This window comes from Salmo salar, chromosome ssa09 (assembly GCF_905237065.1).
Source record: "Salmo salar chromosome ssa09, Ssal_v3.1, whole genome shotgun sequence".
Lineage (NCBI taxonomy): Eukaryota > Metazoa > Chordata > Actinopteri > Salmoniformes > Salmonidae > Salmo > Salmo salar.
In genome coordinates, this window is record NC_059450.1 from 94317769 (window position 1) to 94343475 (window position 25707).

The 25707-nt window shown below is 36.3% G+C and overlaps 1 protein-coding gene across 2 annotated transcripts in view; it reads right to left on the reverse strand.

The window, feature by feature from the left end:
* Positions 1 to 25707, reverse strand: part of LOC106591089 (probable E3 ubiquitin-protein ligase MID2) — a 262597-nt gene that overhangs the window by 98993 nt on the left and 137897 nt on the right. The gene's annotated exons all lie outside the window — the stretch shown is intronic.

Here is a 25707-nt window from a genome sequence, read left to right on the forward strand (position 1 = left end):
GTAGGTTACTGTATCATAAAGTAGTCCAACCCTATCCCTTCTTACTGTAGGTTATTGTATTATAAGGTAGTCCAACCCTATCTCTTCTTACTGTAGGTTACTGTATTGTAAAGTAGTCCAACCCTATCTCTTCTTACTGTACTATAAAGTAGTCCAACCCTATCTCTTCTTACTGTAGGTTACTGTATTATAAAGTAGTCCAACCCTATCCATTATTACTGTACTATAAAGTAGTCCAACCCTATCACTTCTTACTGTATTATAAAGTAGTAAAACCCTATCTCTTCTTACTCTAGGTTACTGTATTATAAAGTAGTCCTTCCCTATCCCGTCTTAATGTATTATAAAGTAGTCCAACCCTATCTCTTCTTACTGTATTACAAAGTAGTCCAACCCTATCTCTTCTTACTGTAGGTTACTGTACTATAAAGTAGACCAACCCTATCTCTTCTTACTGTAGGTTACTGTATTATAAAGTAGTCCAACCCTATCTCTTCTTACTGTTGGTTACTGTACTATAACGTAGTCTAACCCTATTTCTTCTTACTGTAGGTTACTGTATTATAAAGTAGTCCAACCCTATCTCTTCTTACTGTACTATAAAGTAGTCCAACCCCATCTCTTCTTACTGTAGGTTAATGTATTATAAAGTAGTCCAACCCTATCCATTCTTACTGTACTATAAAGTAGTCCAACCCTATCTCTTCTTACTGTTGGTTACTGTACTATAAAGTAGTCCAACTCTATCTCTTCTTACTGTACTATAAAGTAGTCCAACCCTATCACTTCTTACTGTTTTATAAAGTAGTCCAACCCTATCTCTTCTTATTCTAGGTTACTGTGTTATAATCTAGTCCAACCCTATCCCTTCTTACTGTAGGTTACTGTATTATAAATTAGTCCAACCCTAAACCTTCTTAATGTATTATAAAGTAGTCCAACCCTATCTCTTCTTACTGTATTACAAAGTAGTCCAACCCTATCTCTTCTTACTGTAGGTTACTGTATTATAAAGTAGTCCAACCCTATCCCTTCTTAATGTATTATAAGGTAGTCCAACCCTATCTCTTCTTACTGTAGGTTACTGTATTATAAAGTAGTCCAACCCTATCCCTTCTTACTGTAGGTTACTGTACTATAAAGTAGTCCAACCCTATCTCTTCTTACTGTATTATAAAGTAGTCCAAACCTATCTCTTCTTACTGTACTATAAAGTAGTCCAACCCTATCTCTTCTTACAGTTGGTTACTGTACAATAAATTAGTCCAACCCTATCTCGTCTTACTGTAGGTTACTGTATTATAAATTAGTCCAACCCTCTCCCTACTTACTGTATTATAAAGTAGTCCAACCCTAGCTCTTCTTACTGTAGGTTACTGTATTATAAAGTAGTCCAACCCTATCCCTTCTTACTGTATTATAAAGTAGTCCCACCCTATCCCTTCTTACTGTAGGTTACTGTACTATAAAGTAGTCCAACCCTATCTCTTCTTACTGTAGGTTACTGTATTATAAAGTAGTCCAACCCTATCCCTTCTTACTGTAGGTTACTGTACTATAAAGTAGTCCAACCCTCTCACTTCTTACTGTATTATAAAGTAGTCCAACCCTATCCCTTCTTACTGTATTATAAAGTATTCCAACCCTATCCCTTCTTACTGTAGGTTACTGTACTATAAAGTAGTCCAACCCTATCTCTTCTTACTGTAGGTTAATGTATTATAAAGTAGTCCAACCCTATCCATTCTTACTGTACTATAAAGTAGTCCAACCCTATCTCTTCTTACTGTTGGTTACTGTACTATAAAGTAGTCCAACCCTATCTCTTCTTACTGTACTATAAAGTAGTCCAACCCTATCACTTCTTACTGTTTTATAAAGTAGTCCAACCCTATCTCTTCTTACTCTAGGTTACTGTATTATAAACTAGTCCAACCCTATCCCTTCTTACTGTAGGTTACTGTATTATAAAGTAGTCCAACCCTAAACCTTCTTAATGTATTATAAAGTAGTCCAACCCTATCTCTTCTTACTCTAGGTTACTGTATTATAAAGTAGTCCTTCCCTATCCCGTCTTAATGTATTATAATGTAGTCCAACCCTATCTCTTCTTACTGTATTACAAAGTAGTCCAACCCTATCTCTTCTTACTGTATGTTACTGTATTATAAAGTAGTCCAACCCTATCCCTTCTTAATGTATTATAAGGTAGTCCAACCCTATCTCTTCTTACTGTAGGTTACTGTATTATAAAGTAGTCCAACCCTATCCCTTCTTACTGTAGGTTACTGTACTATAAAGTAGTCCAACCCTATCTCTTCTTACTGTATTATAAAGTAGTCCAAACCTATCTCTTCTTACTGTACTATAAAGTAGTCCAACCCTATCTCTTCTTACAGTTGGTTACTGTACAATAAATTAGTCCAACCCTATCTCGTCTTACTGTAGGTTACTGTATTATAAATTAGTCCAACCCTCTCCCTACGTACTGTATTATAAAGTAGTCCAACCCTAGCTCTTCTTACTGTAGGTTACTGTATTATAAAGTAGTCCAACCCTATCCCTTCTTACTGTATTATAAAGTAGTCCAACCATATCCCTTCTTACAGTAGGTTACTGTATTATAAAGTAGTCCAACCCTATCCCTTCTTACTGTAGGTTACTGTACTATAAAGTAGTCCAACCCTCTCCCTTCTTACTGTATTATAAAGTAGTCCAACCCTAGCTCTTCTTACTGTAGGTTACTGTATTATAAAGTAGTCCAACCCTATCCCTTCTTACTGTAGGTTACTGTACTATAAAGTGGTCCAACCCTATCCCTTCTTACTGTAGGTTACTGTACTATAAAGTAGTCCAACACTATCTCATTTTACTGTAGGTTACTGTATTATAAAGTACTCCAACCCTCTCCCTACTTACTGTATTATAAAGTAGTCCAACCCTAGCTCTTCTTACTGTAGGTTACTGTATTATAAAGTAGTCCAACCCTATCCCTTCTTAATGTATTATAAGGTAGTCCAACCCTATCTCTTCTTACTTGTAGGTTACTGTATTATAAAGTAGTCCAACCCTATCCCTTCTTACTGTAGGTTACTGTATTATAAGGTAGCCTAACCCTATCTCTTCTTACTGTAGTTTACTGTATTATAAAGTAGTCCAACCCTATCTCTTCTTACTGTATTATAAAGTAGTCCAACCCTATCTCTTCTTACTGAACTATAAAGTAGTCCAACCCTATCTCTTCTTACTGTAGGTTACTGTATTATAAAATAGTCCAACCCTATCCATTCTTACTGTATTATAAAGTAGTCCTTCCCTATCCCGTCTTAATGTATTATAAAGTAGTCCAACCCTATCTCTTCTTACTGTATTACAAAGTAGTCCAACCCTATCTCTTCTTACTGTAGGTTACTGTATTATAAAGTAGTCCTTCCCTATCCCGTCTTAATGTATTATAAAGTAGTCCAACCCTATCTCTTCTTACTGTATTACAAAGTAGTCCAACCCTATCTCTTCTTACTGTAGGTTACTGTACTATAAAGTAGACCAACCCTATCTCTTCTTACTGTAGGTTACTGTATTATAAAGTAGTCCAACCCTATCCCTTCTTACTGTAGGTTACTGTATTATAAGGTAGTCCAGCCCTATCTCTTCTTACTGTAGGTTAATGTATTATAAAGTAGTCCAACCCTATCTCTTCTTACTGTTGGTTACTGTACTATAACGTAGTCTAACCCTATTTCTTCTTACTGTAGGTTACTGTATTATAAAGTAGTCCAACCCTACTTACTGTACTATAAAGTAGTCCAACCCTATCTCTTCTTACTGTAGGTTAATGTATTATAAAGTAGTCCAACCCTATCCATTCTTACTGTACCATAAAGTAGTCCAACCCTATCTCTTCTTACTGTTGGTTACTGTACTATAAAGTAGTCCAACCCTATCTCTTCTTACTGTACTATAAAGTAGTCCAACCCTATCACTTCTTACTGTTTTATAAAGTAGTCCAACCCTATCTCTTCTTACTCTAGGTTACTGTATTATAAACTAGTCCAACCCTATCCCTTCTTACTGTAGGTTACTGTATTATAAAGTAGTCCAACCCTAAACCTTCTTAATGTATTATAAAGTAGTCCAACCCTATCTCTTCTTACTCTAGGTTACTGTATTATAAAGTAGTCCTTCCCTATCCCGTCTTAATGTATTATAATGTAGTCCAACCCTATCTCTTCTTACTGTATTACAAAGTAGTCCAACCCTATCTCTTCTTACTGTAGGTTACTGTATTATAAAGTAGTCCAACCCTATCCCTTCTTAATGTATTATAAGGTAGTCCAACCCTATCTCTTCTTACTGTAGGTTACTGTATCATAAAGTAGTCCAACCCTATCCCTTCTTACTGTAGGTTACTGTACTATAAAGTAGTCCAACCCTATCTCTTCTTACTGTATTATAAAGTAGTCCAACCCTATCTCTTCTTACAGTTGGTTACTGTACAATAAATTAGTCCAACCCTATCTCGTCTTACTGTAGGTTATTGTATTATAAATTAGTCCAACCCTCTCCCTACTTACTGTATTATAAAGTAGTCCAACCCTAGCTCTTCTTACTGTAGGTTACTGTATTATAAAGTAGTCCAACCCTATCCCTTCTTACTGTATTATAAAGTAGTCCAACCCTATCCCTTCTTACTGTAGGTTACTGTACTATAAAGTAGTCCAACCCTATCTCTTCTTACTGTAGGTTACTGTATTATAAAGTAGTCCAACCCTATCCCTTCTTACTGTAGGTTACTGTACTATAAAGTAGTCCAACCCTCTCCCTTCTTACTGTATTATAAAGTAGTCCAACCCTACCCCTTCTTACTGTATTATAAAGTAGTCCAACCCTCTCCCTTCTTACTGTATTATAAAGTAGTCCAACACTAGCTCTTCTTACTGTAGGTTACTGTATTATAAAGTAGTCCAACCCTATCCCTTCTTACTGTAGGTTACTGTACTATAAAGTGGTCCAACCCTATCCCTTCTTACTGTAGGTTACTGTACTATAAAGTAGTCCAACACTATCTCATTTTACTGTAGGTTACTGTATTATAAAGTACTCCAACCCTCTCCCTACTTACTGTATTATAAAGTAGTCCAACCCTAGCTCTTCTTACTGTAGGTTACTGTATTAAAAAGTAGTCCAACCCTATCCCTTCTTAATGTATTATAAGGTAGTCCAACCCTATCTCTTCTTACTGTAGGTTACTGTATTATAAAGTAGTCCAACCCTATCCCTTCTTACTGTAGGTTACTGTATTATAAGGTAGCCCAACCCTATCTCTTCTTACTGTAGTTTACTGTATTATAAAGTAGTCCAACCCTATCTCTTCTTACTGTATTATACAGTAGTCGAACCCTATCTCTTCTTACTGTACTATAAAGCAGTCCAACCCTATCTCTTCTTACTGTTGGTTACTGTACTATAAAGTAGTCCAACCCTATCTCTTCTTACTGTACTATAAAGTAGTCCAACCCTATCTCTTCTTACTCTAGGTTACTGTATTATAAAGTAGTCCAACCCTATCCCTTCTTACTGTAGGTTACTGTATTATAAAGTAGTCCAACCCTAAACCTTCTTAATGTATTATAAAGTAGTCCAACCCTATCTCTTCTTACTGTATTATAAAGTAGTCCAACCCTATCTCTTCTTACTGTAGGTTACTGTATTATAAAGTAGTCCAACCCTATCCCTTCTTACTGTAGGTTACTGTATTGTAAAGTAGTCCAACCCTATCTCTTCTTACTGTACTATAAAGTAGTCCAACCCTATCTCTTCTTACTGTAGGTTACTGTATTATAAAATAGTCCAACCCTATCCATTCTTACTGTACTATAAAGTAGTCCAACCCTATCACTTCTTACTGTATTATAAAGTAGTCCAACCCTATCTCTTCTTACTCTAGGTTACTGTATTATAAAGTAGTCCAACCCTATCCCGTCTTAATGTATTATAAAGTAGTCCAACCCTATCTCTTCTTACTGTATTACAAAGTAGTCCAACCCTATCTCTTCTTACTGTAGGTTACTGTACTATAAAGTAGTCCAACCCTATCTCTTCTTACTGTAGGTTACTGTATTATAAAGTAGTCCAACCCTATCCCTTCTTACTGTAGGTTACTGTATTATAAGGTAGTCCAACCCTATCTCTTCTTACTGTAGGTTACTGTATTATAAAGTAGTCCAACCCTATCTCTTCTTACTGTATTATGAAGTAGTCCAACCCTATCTCTTCTTACTGTACTATAAAGTAGTCCAACCCTATCTCTTCTTACTGTTGGTTACTGTACTATAAAGTAGTCCAACCCTATATCTTCTTACTGTACTTTACTGTATTATAAAGTAGTGCAACCCTCTCCCTACTTACTGTATTATAAAGTAGTCCAACCCTATCTCTTCTTACTGTACTATAAAGTAGTCCAACCCTATCTCTTCTTACTGTAGGTTACTGTATTATAAAGTAGTCCAACCCTATCCCTTCTTACTGTAGGTTACTGTATTATAAGGTAGTCCAACTCTATCTCTTCTTACTGTAGGTTACTGTATTATAAAGTAGTCCAACCCTATCTCTTCTTACTGTATTATGAAGTAGTCCAACCCTATCTCTTCTTACTGTACTATAAAGTAGTCCAACCCTATCTCTTCTTACTGTTGGTTACTGTACTATAAAGTAGTCCAACCCTATCTCTTCTTACTGTACTTTACTGTATTATAAAGTAGTGCAACCCTCTCCCTATTTACTGTATTATAAAGTAGTCCAACCCTATCTCTTCTTACTGTACTATAAAGTAGTCCAACCCTATCTCTTCTTACTGTAGGTTACTGTATTATAAAGTAGTCCAACCCTATCCATTCTTACTGTACTATAAAGTAGTCCAACCCTATCACTTCTTACTGTTTTATAAAGTAGTCCAACCCTATCTCTTCTTACTCTAGGTTACTGTATTATAAAGTAGTCCAACCCTATCCCTTCTTACTGTAGGTTACTGGATTATAAAGTAGTCCAACCTTAACCCTTCTTAATGTATTATAAAGTAGTCCAACCCTATCTCTTCTTACTGTATTACAAAGTAGTCCAACCGTATCTCTTCTTACTGTAGGTTACTGTACTATAAAGTAGTCCAACCCTATCTCTTCTTACTGTATTATAAAGTAGCCCAACCCTATCTCTTCTTAGTGTAGGTTACTGTATGATAAAGTAGTCCAACCCTATCCCTTCTTACTGTAGGTTACTGTATTATAAGGTAGTCCAACCCTATCTCTTCTTACTGTAGGTTACTGTGTTATAAAGTAGTCCAACCCTATCTCTTCTTACTGTACTATAAAGTAGTCCAACCCTATCTCTTCTTACTGTTGGTTACTGTACTATAACGTAGTCTAACCCTATTTCTTCTTACTGTAGGTTACTGTATTATAACGTAGTCCAACCCTATCTCTTCTTACTGTACTATAAAGTAGTCCAACCCTATCTCTTCTTACTGTAGGTTACTGTATTATAAAGTAGTCCAACCCTATCCATTCTTACTGTACTATAAAGTAGTCCAACCCTATCACTTCTTACTGTATTATAAAGTAGTCCAACCCTATCTCTTCTTACTCTAGGTTACTGTATTATAAAGTTGACCAACCCTATCCCTTAATGTATTATAAAGTAGTCCAACCCTATCTCTTCTTACTGTATTACAAAGTAGTCCAACCCTATCTCTTCTTACTGTAGGTTACTGTGTTATAAAGTAGTCCAACCCTATCTCTTCTTACTGTACTATAAAGTAGTCCAACCCTATCTCTTCTTACTGTTGGTTACTGTACTATAACGTAGTCTAACCCTATTTCTTCTTACTGTAGGTTACTGTATTATAAAGTAGTCCAACCCTATCTCTTCTTACTGTACTATAAAGTAGTCCAACCCTATCTCTTCTTACTGTAGGTTACTGTATTATAAAGTAGTCCAACCCTATCCATTCTTACTGTACTATAAAGTAGTCCAACCCTATCACTTCTTACTGTATTATAAAGTAGTCCAACCCTATCTCTTCTTACTCTAGGTTACTGTATTATAAAGTTGACCAACCCTATCCCTTCTTAATGTATTATAAAGTAGTCCAACCCTATCTCTTCTTACTGTATTACAAAGTAGTCCAACCCTATCTCTTCTTACTGTAGGTTACTGTACTATAAAGTAGTCCAACCCTATCTCTTCTTACTGTAGGTTACTGTATTATAAAGTAGATCCCAACCCTATCCCTTCTTAATGTATTATAAGGTAGTCCAACCCTATCTCTTCTTACTGTAGGTTACTCTATTATAAAGTACTCCAACCCTCTCCCTACTTACTGTATTATAAAGCATTCCAACCCTAGCTCTTCTTACTGTAGGTTACTGTATTATAAAGTAGTCCAACCCTATCCCTTCTTAATGTATTATAAGGTAGTCCAACCCTATCTCTTCTTACTGTAGGTTACTGTATTATAATGTAGTCCAACCCTATCCCTTCTTACTGTAGGTTACTGTATTATAAGGTACCCCAACCCTATCTCTTCTTACTGTAGGTTACTGTATTATAAAGAAGTCCAACCCTATCTCTTCTTACTGTACTATAAAGTAGTCCAACCCTATCTCTTCTTACTGTTGGTTACTGTACTATAAAGTAGTCCAACCCTATCTCTTCTTACTGTAGTTTTCTGGATTATAAAGTAGTCCAACCCTCTCCCTACTTACTGTATTATAAAGTAGTCCAACCGTATCCATTCTTACTGTACTATAAAGTAGTCCAACCCTATCACTTCTTACTGTTTTATAAAGTAGTCCAACCCTATCTGTTCTTACTCTAGGTTACTGTATTATAAAGTAGTCCAACCCTATCCCTTCTTACTGTAGGTTACTGTATTATAAAGTAGTCCAACCCTAACCCTTCTTAATGTATTATAAAGTAGTCCAACCCTATCTCTTCTTACTGTACTATGAAGTAGTCCAACCCTATCTCTTCTTACTCTAGGTTACTGTATTATAAAGTAGTCCAACCCTATCTCTTCTTACTGTAGGTTACTGTATTGTAAAGTAGTCCAACCCTATCTCTTCTTACTGTACTATAAAGTAGTCCAACCCTATCCATTCTTACTGTACTATAAAGTAGTCCAACCCTAACCCTTCTTAATGTATTATAAAGTAGTCCAACCCTATCTCTTCTTACTGTACTATGAAGTAGTCCAACCCTATCTCTTCTTACTGTAGGTTACTGTATTATAAAGTAGTCCAACCCTATCCATTCTTACTGTACTATAAAGTAGTCCAACCCTATCACTTCTTACTGTATTATAAAGTAGCCCAACCCTATCTCTTCTTACTCTAGGTTACTGTATTATAAAGTAGTCCAACCCTATCCCGTCTTAATGTATTATAAAGTAGTCCAACCCTATCTCTTCTTACTGTATTACAAAGTAGTCCAACCCTATCTCTTCTTACTGTAGGTTACTGTACTATAAACTAGTCCAACCCTATCTCTTCTTACTGTAGGTTACTGTATTATAAAGTAGTCCAACCCTATCCCTTCTTAATGTATTATAAGGTAGTCCAACCCTATCTCTTCTTACTGTAGGTTACTGTATTATAAAGTAGTCCAACCCTATCCCTTCTTACTGTAGGTTACTGTACTATAAAGTAGTCCAACCCTATCTCTTCTTACTGTACTATAAAGTAGTCCAACACTATCTCTTCTTACAGTTGGTTACTGTACTATAAATTAGTCCAACCCTATCTCTTCTTACTGTAGGTTACTGTATTATAAATTAGTCCAACCCTCTCCCTACTTACTGTATTATAAAGTAGTCCAACCCTAGCTCTTCTTACTGTAGGTTACTGTATTATAAAGTAGTCCAACCCTATCCCTTCTTACTGTATTATAAAGTAGTCCAACCCTATCACTTCTTACTGTAGGTTACTGTATTATAAAGTAGTCCAACCCTATCGCTTCTTACTGTAGGTTACTGTACTATAAAGTAGTCCAACCCTCTCCCTTCTTACTGTATTATAAAGTAGTCCAACCCTATCCCTTCTTACTGTAGGTTACTGTACTATAAAGTAGTCCAACCCTCTCCCTTCTTACTGTATTATAAAGTAGTCCAACCCTAGCTCTTCTTACTGTAGGTTACTGTTTTATAAAGTAGTCCAACGCTATCCCTTCTTACTGTGGTAACTGTACTATAAAGTGGTTCAACCCTATCCCTTCTTACTGTAGGTTACTGTACTATAAAGTAGTCCAACCCTATCTCTTCTTACTGTAGGTTACTGTATTATAAAGTAGTCCAACCCTCTCCCTACTTACTGTATTATAAAGTAGTCCAACCCTAGCTCTTCTTACTGTAGGTTACTGTATTATAAAGTAGTCCAACCCTATCCCTTCTTAATGTATTATAAGGTAGTCCAACCCTATCTCTTCTTACTGTAGGTTACTGTATTATAAAGTAGTCCAACCCTATTCCTTCTTACTGTAGGTTACTGTATTATAAGGTAGCCCAACCCTATCTCTTCTTACTGTAGGTTACTGTATTATAAAGTAGTCCAACCCTATCTCTTCTTACTGTATTATAAAGTAGTCCAACCCTATCTCTTCTTACTGTACTATAAAGTAGTCCAACCCTATCTCTTCTTACTGTATTATAAAGTAGTCCAACCCTATCTCTTCTTACTGTACTATAAAGTAGTCCAACCCTATCTCTTCTTACTGTTGGTTACTGTACTATAAAGTAGTCCAACCCTATCTCTTCTTACTGTAGTTTACTGTATTATAAAGTAGTCCAACCCTCTCCCTACTTACTGTATTATAAAGTAGTCCAACCCTATCTCTTCTTACTGTACTATAAAGTAGTCCAACCCTATCTCTTCTTACTGTAGGTTACTGTATTATAAAGTAGTCCAACCCTATCCATTCTTACTGAACTATAAAGTAGTCCAACCCTATCACTTCTTACTGTGGTCTGTATTATAAAGTAGTCCAACCCTATCCGTTCTTACTCTAGGTTACTGTATTATAAAGTAGTCCAACCCTATCCCTTCTTACTGTAGGTTACTGTACTATAAAGTAGTCCAACCCTATCTCTTCTTACTGTAGGTTACTGTATTATAAAGTAGTCCAACCCTATCCCTTCTTACTGTAGGTTACTGTACTATAAAGTAGTCCAACCCTCTCCCTTCTTACTGTATTATAAAGTAGTCCAACCCTACCCCTTCTTACTGTATTATAAAGTAGTCCAACCCTCTCCCTTCTTACTGTATTATAAAGTAGTCCAACACTAGCTCTTCTTACTGTAGGTTACTGTATTATAAAGTAGTCCAACCCTATCCCTTCTTACTGTAGGTTACTGTACTATAAAGTGGTCCAACCCTATCCCTTCTTACTGTAGGTTACTGTACTATAAAGTAGTCCAACACTATCTCATTTTACTGTAGGTTACTGTATTATAAAGTACTCCAACCCTCTCCCTACTTACTGTATTATAAAGTAGTCCAACCCTAGCTCTTCTTACTGTAGGTTACTGTATTAAAAAGTAGTCCAACCCTATCCCTTCTTAATGTATTATAAGGTAGTCCAACCCTATCTCTTCTTACTGTAGGTTACTGTATTATAAAGTAGTCCAACCCTATCCCTTCTTACTGTAGGTTACTGTATTATAAGGTAGCCCAACCCTATCTCTTCTTACTGTAGTTTACTGTATTATAAAGTAGTCCAACCCTATCTCTTCTTACTGTATTATACAGTAGTCGAACCCTATCTCTTCTTACTGTACTATAAAGCAGTCCAACCCTATCTCTTCTTACTGTTGGTTACTGTACTATAAAGTAGTCCAACCCTATCTCTTCTTACTGTACTATAAAGTAGTCCAACCCTATCTCTTCTTACTCTAGGTTACTGTATTATAAAGTAGTCCAACCCTATCCCTTCTTACTGTAGGTTACTGTATTATAAAGTAGTCCAACCCTAAACCTTCTTAATGTATTATAAAGTAGTCCAACCCTATCTCTTCTTACTGTATTATAAAGTAGTCCAACCCTATCTCTTCTTACTGTAGGTTACTGTATTATAAAGTAGTCCAACCCTATCCCTTCTTACTGTAGGTTACTGTATTGTAAAGTAGTCCAACCCTATCTCTTCTTACTGTACTATAAAGTAGTCCAACCCTATCTCTTCTTACTGTAGGTTACTGTATTATAAAATAGTCCAACCCTATCCATTCTTACTGTACTATAAAGTAGTCCAACCCTATCACTTCTTACTGTATTATAAAGTAGTCCAACCCTATCTCTTCTTACTCTAGGTTACTGTATTATAAAGTAGTCCAACCCTATCCCGTCTTAATGTATTATAAAGTAGTCCAACCCTATCTCTTCTTACTGTATTACAAAGTAGTCCAACCCTATCTCTTCTTACTGTAGGTTACTGTACTATAAAGTAGTCCAACCCTATCTCTTCTTACTGTAGGTTACTGTATTATAAAGTAGTCCAACCCTATCCCTTCTTACTGTAGGTTACTGTATTATAAGGTAGTCCAACCCTATCTCTTCTTACTGTAGGTTACTGTATTATAAAGTAGTCCAACCCTATCTCTTCTTACTGTATTATGAAGTAGTCCAACCCTATCTCTTCTTACTGTACTATAAAGTAGTCCAACCCTATCTCTTCTTACTGTTGGTTACTGTACTATAAAGTAGTCCAACCCTATATCTTCTTACTGTACTTTACTGTATTATAAAGTAGTGCAACCCTCTCCCTACTTACTGTATTATAAAGTAGTCCAACCCTATCTCTTCTTACTGTACTATAAAGTAGTCCAACCCTATCTCTTCTTACTGTAGGTTACTGTATTATAAAGTAGTCCAACCCTATCCCTTCTTACTGTAGGTTACTGTATTATAAGGTAGTCCAACTCTATCTCTTCTTACTGTAGGTTACTGTATTATAAAGTAGTCCAACCCTATCTCTTCTTACTGTATTATGAAGTAGTCCAACCCTATCTCTTCTTACTGTACTATAAAGTAGTCCAACCCTATCTCTTCTTACTGTTGGTTACTGTACTATAAAGTAGTCCAACCCTATCTCTTCTTACTGTACTTTACTGTATTATAAAGTAGTGCAACCCTCTCCCTATTTACTGTATTATAAAGTAGTCCAACCCTATCTCTTCTTACTGTACTATAAAGTAGTCCAACCCTATCTCTTCTTACTGTAGGTTACTGTATTATAAAGTAGTCCAACCCTATCCATTCTTACTGTACTATAAAGTAGTCCAACCCTATCACTTCTTACTGTTTTATAAAGTAGTCCAACCCTATCTCTTCTTACTCTAGGTTACTGTATTATAAAGTAGTCCAACCCTATCCCTTCTTACTGTAGGTTACTGGATTATAAAGTAGTCCAACCTTAACCCTTCTTAATGTATTATAAAGTAGTCCAACCCTATCTCTTCTTACTGTATTACAAAGTAGTCCAACCGTATCTCTTCTTACTGTAGGTTACTGTACTATAAAGTAGTCCAACCCTATCTCTTCTTACTGTATTATAAAGTAGCCCAACCCTATCTCTTCTTAGTGTAGGTTACTGTACGATAAAGTAGTCCAACCCTATCTCTTCTTACTGTAGGTTACTGTGTTATAACGTAGTCCAACCCTATCTCTTCTTACTGTAGGTTACTATAAAGTAGTCCAACCCTATCTCTTCTTACTGTAGGTTACTGTATTATAAAGTAGTCCAACCCTATCCATTCTTACTGTACTATAAAGTAGTCCAACCCTATCACTTCTTACTGTATTATAAAGTAGTCCAACCCTATCTCTTCTTACTCTAGGTTACTGTATTATAAAGTTGACCAACCCTATCCCTTAATGTATTATAAAGTAGTCCAACCCTATCTCTTCTTACTGTATTACAAAGTAGTCCAACCCTATCTCTTCTTACTGTAGGTTACTGTGTTATAAAGTAGTCCAACCCTATCTCTTCTTACTGTACTATAAAGTAGTCCAACCCTATCTCTTCTTACTGTTGGTTACTGTACTATAACGTAGTCTAACCCTATTTCTTCTTACTGTAGGTTACTGTATTATAAAGTAGTCCAACCCTATCTCTTCTTACTGTACTATAAAGTAGTCCAACCCTATCTCTTCTTACTGTAGGTTACTGTATTATAAAGTAGTCCAACCCTATCCATTCTTACTGTACTATAAAGTAGTCCAACCCTATCACTTCTTACTGTATTATAAAGTAGTCCAACCCTATCTCTTCTTACTCTAGGTTACTGTATTATAAAGTTGACCAACCCTATCCCTTCTTAATGTATTATAAAGTAGTCCAACCCTATCTCTTCTTACTGTATTACAAAGTAGTCCAACCCTATCTCTTCTTACTGTAGGTTACTGTACTATAAAGTAGTCCAACCCTATCTCTTCTTACTGTAGGTTACTGTATTATAAAGTAGATCCCAACCCTATCCCTTCTTAATGTATTATAAGGTAGTCCAACCCTATCTCTTCTTACTGTAGGTTACTCTATTATAAAGTACTCCAACCCTCTCCCTACTTACTGTATTATAAAGCATTCCAACCCTAGCTCTTCTTACTGTAGGTTACTGTATTATAAAGTAGTCCAACCCTATCCCTTCTTAATGTATTATAAGGTAGTCCAACCCTATCTCTTCTTACTGTAGGTTACTGTATTATAATGTAGTCCAACCCTATCCCTTCTTACTGTAGGTTACTGTATTATAAGGTACCCCAACCCTATCTCTTCTTACTGTAGGTTACTGTATTATAAAGAAGTCCAACCCTATCTCTTCTTACTGTACTATAAAGTAGTCCAACCCTATCTCTTCTTACTGTTGGTTACTGTACTATAAAGTAGTCCAACCCTATCTCTTCTTACTGTAGTTTTCTGGATTATAAAGTAGTCCAACCCTCTCCCTACTTACTGTATTATAAAGTAGTCCAACCGTATCCATTCTTACTGTACTATAAAGTAGTCCAACCCTATCACTTCTTACTGTTTTATAAAGTAGTCCAACCCTATCTGTTCTTACTCTAGGTTACTGTATTATAAAGTAGTCCAACCCTATCCCTTCTTACTGTAGGTTACTGTATTATAAAGTAGTCCAACCCTAACCCTTCTTAATGTATTATAAAGTAGTCCAACCCTATCTCTTCTTACTGTACTATGAAGTAGTCCAACCCTATCTCTTCTTACTCTAGGTTACTGTATTATAAAGTAGTCCAACCCTATCTCTTCTTACTGTAGGTTACTGTATTGTAAAGTAGTCCAACCCTATCTCTTCTTACTGTACTATAAAGTAGTCCAACCCTATCCATTCTTACTGTACTATAAAGTAGTCCAACCCTAACCCTTCTTAATGTATTATAAAGTAGTCCAACCCTATCTCTTCTTACTGTACTATGAAGTAGTCCAACCCTATCTCTTCTTACTGTAGGTTACTGTATTATAAAGTAGTCCAACCCTATCCATTCTTACTGTACTATAAAGTAGTCCAACCCTATCACTTCTTACTGTATTATAAAGTAGCCCAACCCTATCTCTTCTTACTCTAGGTTACTGTATTATAAAGTAGTCCAACCCTATCCCGTCTTAATGTATTATAAAGTAGTCCAACCCTATCTCTTCTTACTGTATTACAAAGTAGTCCAACCCTATCTCTTCTTACTGTAGGTTACTGTACTATAAACTAGTCCAACCCTATCTCTTCTTACTGTAGGTTACTGTATTATAAAGTAGTCCAACCCTATCCCTTCTTAATGTATTATAAGGTAGTCCAACCCTATCTCTTCTTACTGTAGGTTACTGTATTATAAAGTAGTCCAACCCTATCCCTTCTTACTGTAGGTTACTGTACTATAAAGTAGTCCAACCCTATCTCTTCTTACTGTACTATAAAGTAGTCCAACACTATCTCTTCTTACAGTTGGTTACTGTACTATAAATTAGTCCAACCCTATCTCTTCTTACTGTAGGTTACTGTATTATAAATTAGTCCAACCCTCTCCCTACTTACTGTATTATAAAGTAGTCCAACCCTAGCTCTTCTTACTGTAGGTTACTGTATTATAAAGTAGTCCAACCCTATCCCTTCTTACTGTATTATAAAGTAGTCCAACCCTATCACTTCTTACTGTAGGTTACTGTATTATAAAGTAGTCCAACCCTATCGCTTCTTACTGTAGGTTACTGTACTATAAAGTAGTCCAACCCTCTCCCTTCTTACTGTATTATAAAGTAGTCCAACCCTATCCCTTCTTACTGTAGGTTACTGTACTATAAAGTAGTCCAACCCTCTCCCTTCTTACTGTATTATAAAGTAGTCCAACCCTAGCTCTTCTTACTGTAGGTTACTGTTTTATAAAGTAGTCCAACGCTATCCCTTCTTACTGTAGGTAACTGTACTATAAAGTGGTTCAACCCTATCCCTTCTTACTGTAGGTTACTGTACTATAAAGTAGTCCAACCCTATCTCTTCTTACTGTAGGTTACTGTATTATAAAGTACTCCAACCCTCTCCCTACTTACTGTATTATAAAGTAGTCCAACCCTAGCTCTTCTTACTGTAGGTTACTGTATTATAAAGTAGTCCAACCCTATCCCTTCTTAATGTATTATAAGGTAGTCCAACCCTATCTCTTCTTACTGTAGGTTACTGTATTATAAAGTAGTCCAACCCTATTCCTTCTTACTGTAGGTTACTGTATTATAAGGTAGCCCAACCCTATCTCTTCTTACTGTAGGTTACTGTATTATAAAGTAGTCCAACCCTATCTCTTCTTACTGTATTATAAAGTAGTCCAACCCTATCTCTTCTTACTGTACTATAAAGTAGTCCAACCCTATCTCTTCTTACTGTATTATAAAGTAGTCCAACCCTATCTCTTCTTACTGTACTATAAAGTAGTCCAACCCTATCTCTTCTTACTGTTGGTTACTGTACTATAAAGTAGTCCAACCCTATCTCTTCTTACTGTAGTTTACTGTATTATAAAGTAGTCCAACCCTCTCCCTACTTACTGTATTATAAAGTAGTCCAACCCTATCTCTTCTTACTGTACTATAAAGTAGTCCAACCCTATCTCTTCTTACTGTAGGTTACTGTATTATAAAGTAGTCCAACCCTATCCATTCTTACTGAACTATAAAGTAGTCCAACCCTATCACTTCTTACTGTTTTATAAAGTAGTCCAACCCTATCTGTTCTTACTCTAGGTTACTGTATTATAAAGTAGTCCAACCCTATCCCTTCTTACTGTAGGTTACTGTACTATAAAGTAGTCCAACCCTATCTCTTCTTACTGTAGGTTACTGTATTATAAAGTAGTCCAACCCTATCCCTTCTTACTGTAGGTTACTGTACTATAAAGTAGTCCAACCCTCTCCCTTCTTACTGTATTATAAAGTAGTCCAACCCTACCCCTTCTTACTGTATTATAAAGTAGTCCAACCCTCTCCCTTCTTACTGTATTATAAAGTAGTCCAACACTAGCTCTTCTTACTGTAGGTTACTGTATTATAAAGTAGTCCAACCCTATCCCTTCTTACTGTAGGTTACTGTACTATAAAGTGGTCCAACCCTATCCCTTCTTACTGTAGGTTACTGTACTATAAAGTAGTCCAACACTATCTCATTTTACTGTAGGTTACTGTATTATAAAGTACTCCAACCCTCTCCCTACTTACTGTATTATAAAGTAGTCCAACCCTAGCTCTTCTTACTGTAGGTTACTGTATTAAAAAGTAGTCCAACCCTATCCCTTCTTAATGTATTATAAGGTAGTCCAACCCTATCTCTTCTTACTGTAGGTTACTGTATTATAAAGTAGTCCAACCCTATCCCTTCTTACTGTAGGTTACTGTATTATAAGGTAGCCCAACCCTATCTCTTCTTACTGTAGTTTACTGTATTATAAAGTAGTCCAACCCTATCTCTTCTTACTGTATTATACAGTAGTCGAACCCTATCTCTTCTTACTGTACTATAAAGCAGTCCAACCCTATCTCTTCTTACTGTTGGTTACTGTACTATAAAGTAGTCCAACCCTATCTCTTCTTACTGTACTATAAAGTAGTCCAACCCTATCTCTTCTTACTCTAGGTTACTGTATTATAAAGTAGTCCAACCCTATCCCTTCTTACTGTAGGTTACTGTATTATAAAGTAGTCCAACCCTAAACCTTCTTAATGTATTATAAAGTAGTCCAACCCTATCTCTTCTTACTGTATTATAAAGTAGTCCAACCCTATCTCTTCTTACTGTAGGTTACTGTATTATAAAGTAGTCCAACCCTATCCCTTCTTACTGTAGGTTACTGTATTGTAAAGTAGTCCAACCCTATCTCTTCTTACTGTACTATAAAGTAGTCCAACCCTATCTCTTCTTACTGTAGGTTACTGTATTATAAAATAGTCCAACCCTATCCATTCTTACTGTACTATAAAGTAGTCCAACCCTATCACTTCTTACTGTATTATAAAGTAGTCCAACCCTATCTCTTCTTACTCTAGGTTACTGTATTATAAAGTAGTCCAACCCTATCCCGTCTTAATGTATTATAAAGTAGTCCAACCCTATCTCTTCTTACTGTATTACAAAGTAGTCCAACCCTATCTCTTCTTACTGTAGGTTACTGTACTATAAAGTAGTCCAACCCTATCTCTTCTTACTGTAGGTTACTGTATTATAAAGTAGTCCAACCCTATCCCTTCTTACTGTAGGTTACTGTATTATAAGGTAGTCCAACCCTATCTCTTCTTACTGTAGGTTACTGTATTATAAAGTAGTCCAACCCTATCTCTTCTTACTGTATTATGAAGTAGTCCAACCCTATCTCTTCTTACTGTACTATAAAGTAGTCCAACCCTATCTCTTCTTACTGTTGGTTACTGTACTATAAAGTAGTCCAACCCTATATCTTCTTACTGTACTTTACTGTATTATAAAGTAGTGCAACCCTCTCCCTACTTACTGTATTATAAAGTAGTCCAACCCTATCTCTTCTTACTGTACTATAAAGTAGTCCAACCCTATCTCTTCTTACTGTAGGTTACTGTATTATAAAGTAGTCCAACCCTATCCCTTCTTACTGTAGGTTACTGTATTATAAGGTAGTCCAACTCTATCTCTTCTTACTGTAGGTTACTGTATTATAAAGTAGTCCAACCCTATCTCTTCTTACTGTATTATGAAGTAGTCCAACCCTATCTCTTCTTACTGTACTATAAAGTAGTCCAACCCTATCTCTTCTTACTGTTGGTTACTGTACTATAAAGTAGTCCAACCCTATCTCTTCTTACTGTACTTTACTGTATTATAAAGTAGTGCAACCCTCTCCCTATTTACTGTATTATAAAGTAGTCCAACCCTATCTCTTCTTACTGTACTATAAAGTAGTCCAACCCTATCTCTTCTTACTGTAGGTTACTGTATTATAAAGTAGTCCAACCCTATCCATTCTTACTGTACTATAAAGTAGTCCAACCCTATCACTTCTTACTGTTTTATAAAGTAGTCCAACCCTATCTCTTCTTACTCTAGGTTACTGTATTATAAAGTAGTCCAACCCTATCCCTTCTTACTGTAGGTTACTGGATTATAAAGTAGTCCAACCTTAACCCTTCTTAATGTATTATAAAGTAGTCCAACCCTATCTCTTCTTACTGTATTACAAAGTAGTCCAACCGTATCTCTTCTTACTGTAGGTTACTGTACTATAAAGTAGTCCAACCCTATCTCTTCTTACTGTATTATAAAGTAGCCCAACCCTATCTCTTCTTAGTGTAGGTTACTGTACTATAACGTAGTCTAACCCTATTTCTTCTTACTGTAGGTTACTGTATTATAACGTAGTCCAACCCTATCTCTTCTTACTGTACTATAAAGTAGTCCAACCCTATCTCTTCTTACTGTAGGTTACTGTATTATAAAGTAGTCCAACCCTATCCATTCTTACTGTACTATAAAGTAGTCCAACCCTATCACTTCTTACTGTATTATAAAGTAGTCCAACCCTATCTCTTCTTACTCTAGGTTACTGTATTATAAAGTTGACCAACCCTATCCCTTAATGTATTATAAAGTAGTCCAACCCTATCTCTTCTTACTGTATTACAAAGTAGTCCAACCCTATCTCTTCTTACTGTAGGTTACTGTGTTATAAAGTAGTCCAACCCTATCTCTTCTTACTGTACTATAAAGTAGTCCAACCCTATCTCTTCTTACTGTTGGTTACTGTACTATAACGTAGTCTAACCCTATTTCTTCTTACTGTAGGTTACTGTATTATAAAGTAGTCCAACCCTATCTCTTCTTACTGTACTATAAAGTAGTCCAACCCTATCTCTTCTTACTGTAGGTTACTGTATTATAAAGTAGTCCAACCCTATCCATTCTTACTGTACTATAAAGTAGTCCAACCCTATCACTTCTTACTGTATTATAAAGTAGTCCAACCCTATCTCTTCTTACTCTAGGTTACTGTATTATAAAGTTGACCAACCCTATCCCTTCTTAATGTATTATAAAGTAGTCCAACCCTATCTCTTCTTACTGTATTACAAAGTAGTCCAACCCTATCTCTTCTTACTGTAGGTTACTGTACTATAAAGTAGTCCAACCCTATCTCTTCTTACTGTAGGTTACTGTATTATAAAGTAGATCCCAACCCTATCCCTTCTTAATGTATTATAAGGTAGTCCAACCCTATCTCTTCTTACTGTAGGTTACTCTATTATAAAGTACTCCAACCCTCTCCCTACTTACTGTATTATAAAGCATTCCAACCCTAGCTCTTCTTACTGTAGGTTACTGTATTATAAAGTAGTCCAACCCTATCCCTTCTTAATGTATTATAAGGTAGTCCAACCCTATCTCTTCTTACTGTAGGTTACTGTATTATAATGTAGTCCAACCCTATCCCTTCTTACTGTAGGTTACTGTATTATAAGGTACCCCAACCCTATCTCTTCTTACTGTAGGTTACTGTATTATAAAGAAGTCCAACCCTATCTCTTCTTACTGTACTATAAAGTAGTCCAACCCTATCTCTTCTTACTGTTGGTTACTGTACTATAAAGTAGTCCAACCCTATCTCTTCTTACTGTAGTTTTCTGGATTATAAAGTAGTCCAACCCTCTCCCTACTTACTGTATTATAAAGTAGTCCAACCGTATCCATTCTTACTGTACTATAAAGTAGTCCAACCCTATCACTTCTTACTGTTTTATAAAGTAGTCCAACCCTATCTGTTCTTACTCTAGGTTACTGTATTATAAAGTAGTCCAACCCTATCCCTTCTTACTGTATGTTACTGTATTATAAAGTAGTCCAACCCTAACCCTTCTTAATGTATTATAAAGTAGTCCAACCCTATCTCTTCTTACTGTACTATGAAGTAGTCCAACCCTATCTCTTCTTACTCTAGGTTACTGTATTATAAAGTAGTCCAACCCTATCTCTTCTTACTGTAGGTTACTGTATTGTAAAGTAGTCCAACCCTATCTCTTCTTACTGTACTATAAAGTAGTCCAACCCTATCCATTCTTACTGTACTATAAAGTAGTCCAACCCTAACCCTTCTTAATGTATTATAAAGTAGTCCAACCCTATCTCTTCTTACTGTACTATGAAGTAGTCCAACCCTATCTCTTCTTACTGTAGGTTACTGTATTATAAAGTAGTCCAACCCTATCCATTCTTACTGTACTATAAAGTAGTCCAACCCTATCACTTCTTACTGTATTATAAAGTAGCCCAACCCTATCTCTTCTTACTCTAGGTTACTGTATTATAAAGTAGTCCAACCCTATCCCGTCTTAATGTATTATAAAGTAGTCCAACCCTATCTCTTCTTACTGTATTACAAAGTAGTCCAACCCTATCTCTTCTTACTGTAGGTTACTGTACTATAAAGTAGTCCAACCCTATCTCTTCTTACTGTAGGTTACTGTATTATAAAGTAGTCCAACCCTATCCCTTCTTAATGTATTATAAGGTAGTCCAACCCTATCTCTTCTTACTGTAGGTTACTGTATTATAAAGTAGTCCAACCCTATCCCTTCTTACTGTAGGTTACTGTACTATAAAGTAGTCCAACCCTATCTCTTCTTACTCTATTATAAAGTAGTCCAACCCTATCTCTTCTTACTGTACTATAAAGTAGTCCAACACTATCTCTTCTTACAGTTGGTTACTGTATTATAAAGTAGTCCAACCCTATCCCTTCTTACTGTATTATAAAGTAGTCCAACCCTATCACTTCTTACTGTAGGTTACTGTACTATAAAGTAGTCCAACCCTATCTCTTCTTACTGTAGGTTACTGTATTATAAAGTAGTCCAACCCTATCGCTTCTTACTGTAGGTTACTGTACTATAAAGTAGTCCAACCCTCTCCCTTCTTACTGTATTATAAAGTAGTCCAACCCTATCCCTTCTTACTGTAGGTTACTGTACTATAAAGTAGTCCAACCCTCTCCCTTCTTACTGTATTATAAAGTAGTCCAACCCTAGCTCTTCTTACTGTAGGTTACTGTTTTATAAAGTAGTCCAACGCTATCCCTTCTTACTGTAGGTAACTGTACTATAAAGTGGTTCAACCCTATCCCTTCTTACTGTAGGTTACTGTACTATAAAGTAGTCCAACCCTATCTCTTCTTACTGTAGGTTACTGTATTATAAAGTACTCCAACCCTCTCCCTACTTACTGTATTATAAAGTAGTCCAACCCTAGCTCTTCTTACTGTAGGTTACTGTATTATAAAGTAGTCCAACCCTATCCCTTCTTAATGTATTATAAGGTAGTCCAACCCTATCTCTTCTTACTGTAGGTTACTGTATTATAAAGTAGTCCAACCCTATTCCTTCTTACTGTAGGTTACTGTATTATAAGGTAGCCCAACCCTATCTCTTCTTACTGTAGGTTACTGTATTATAAAGTAGTCCAACCCTATCTCTTCTTACTGTATTATAAAGTAGTCCAACCCTATCTCTTCTTACTGTACTATAAAGTAGTCCAACCCTATCTCTTCTTACTGTATTATAAAGTAGTCCAACCCTATCTCTTCTTACTGTACTATAAAGTAGTCCAACCCTATCTCTTCTTACTGTTGGTTACTGTACTATAAAGTAGTCCAACCCTATCTCTTCTTACTGTAGTTTACTGTATTATAAAGTAGTCCAACCCTCTCCCTACTTACTGTATTATAAAGTAGTCCAACCCTATCTCTTCTTACTGTACTATAAAGTAGTCCAACCCTATCTCTTCTTACTGTAGGTTACTGTATTATAAAGTAGTCCAACCCTATCCATTCTTACTGAACTATAAAGTAGTCCAACCCTATCACTTCTTACTGTTTTATAAAGTAGTCCAACCCTATCTGTTCTTACTCTAGGTTACTGTATTATAAAGTAGTCCAACCCTATCCCTTCTTACTGTAGTTTACTGTATTATAAAGTAGTCCAACCCTAACCCTTCTTATTGTATTATAAAGTAGTCCAACCCTATCTCTTCTTACTGTATTAAAAAGTAGTCCAACCGTATCTCTTCTTACTGTAGGTTACTGTACTATAAAGTAGTCCAACCCTATCTCTTCTTACTGTATTATAAAGCAGTCCAACCCTATCTCTTCTTACTGTAGGTTACTGTATTATAAAGTAGTCCAACCCTATCCCTTCTTACTGTAGGTTACTGTACTATAAAGTAGTCCAACCCTATCTCTTCTTAATGTATTATAAAGTAGTCCAACCCTATCTCTTCTTACTGTAGGTTACTGTATCATAAAGTAATCCAACCCTATCCCTTTTACTGTAGGTTACTGTATTATAAGGTAGTCCAACCCTATCTCTTCTTACTGTAGGTTACTGTATTATAAAGTAGTCCAACCCTATCTCTTCTTACTGTATTATAAAGTCGTCCAACCCTATCTCTTCTTACTGTATTACAAAGTAGTCCAACCGTATCTCTTCTTACTGTAGGTTACTGTACTATAAAGTAGTCCAACCCTATCTCTTCTTACTGTATTATAAAGTAGTCCAACCCTATCTCTTCTTACTGTAGGTTACAGTATCATAAAGTAGTCCAACCCCATCTCTTCTTACTGTACTATAAAGTAGTCCAACCCTATCTCTTCTTACTGTACTATAAAGTAGTCCAACCCTATCTGTTCTTACTGTAGGTTACTGTATTTCTGTTCCGATGCATCTTTCAACCTCATGTACTGTAGTGACTCGTGGATAACAATTGTTACCTGTCTGAGACCTCTGTAATGATGGAGCTGTATTTCTATTCTGGTGTATTCCTCAAACAAAGTCAAAGAGAGAATCTCAATTGCATACTCTTCAGGTCCTGTCTCCTCACCTCCTTCTCAATACCCAGGGGTACCTACCCCTCTGACCTTCTTCTCCAATGGGTTTTTGAGAAGGAGGCGAGGAGAAAGGACGCGAGGAGTATGCCATTGAGATTCTCCCATAGGTACTGAGACCTACTGCATGCCCCTAGATAACACTTTGGGGACCATAAATACACTACCTGGCCTGTGGAGTAGTGGTCTATGAGTGGTGCTGCAGATATACAGTATCGTATTTCATTCTAGTGTATTTTTACCAGACTGTGTGTCGTAATGGTTTGATGCAACATAAAGCTGTGTCTGGTGTATGAGTGGTGTAGAAGTGATGATGTTTGTTACTCTGTGATTAAGTTGGCCAGTGTAGATGGTAAACTGGGTGGTTTATGGGTAGTGTACAGTGGCAGTCAGTGCTTTAGGATGAGGGAAGATGATTATTTTTTAATGAGCATGGCCTTATTTTTATTATAGCATATTGGATGACTGTAATTCATATTCCATTCACCCAGTTCAATGTGACATAGATAGGTTTAGGCTACTACATGGTACTGTAATTTTCCCTATACCCATCATGAGGTTGCTACAACCTAGACTATGAATGAAAGTAACCTAGGTGCACACAGGTGGAGAGAAAAATTAAGAGTAATCAAGGTGACCGCCAGTAACACGTTCAATACCACCTTGAACACTCTAGCCTGCATCTAGCTGATCTAGGGTGTAATCGTTACTCCAACAGTTGCAAACAAGAGTTTCTATTGGACAAATTCAGGTATGTTTATCCCAATTTCGTTACATTTGCTTCCGTTTAAGAAATAAATACACCCTTGATCACACACAAACACTATTCACTTTCATAGCAGCCACATACAAACAGATCATTTTGCTTTATGGATTATTCCTTCTCTCATCTACAGGCTCTCCTCCACTCACCTTTTCCCTTCACTTGCGGACTTCAGTGCACAACACATCAGCTGTCTCTGACCAGTCTAAAAAACCTTTCCAAGCCAAACCTTCATATCATAACCGCTAACCGCTATACACAGCCTACATCGTTGTCACCTTATAATAACATCATAGTCAACATAGCTACTAGAATGAATGCGTTAGTAAACCTGCTACAATCATGCAGTACAGTTTACAGTCAGCAAGCAATTTAGCAGTTACACCAGTGGGCCCCGGTGGCAATACATTAATAAAACCAAAATCTTACTTTGACTAGGAAGAGTTCTATTGTTGGATAGCCATAGCCAGCTAGCTAACATAGCATCCCTCTCTGTTTGAGCCGGGTGTT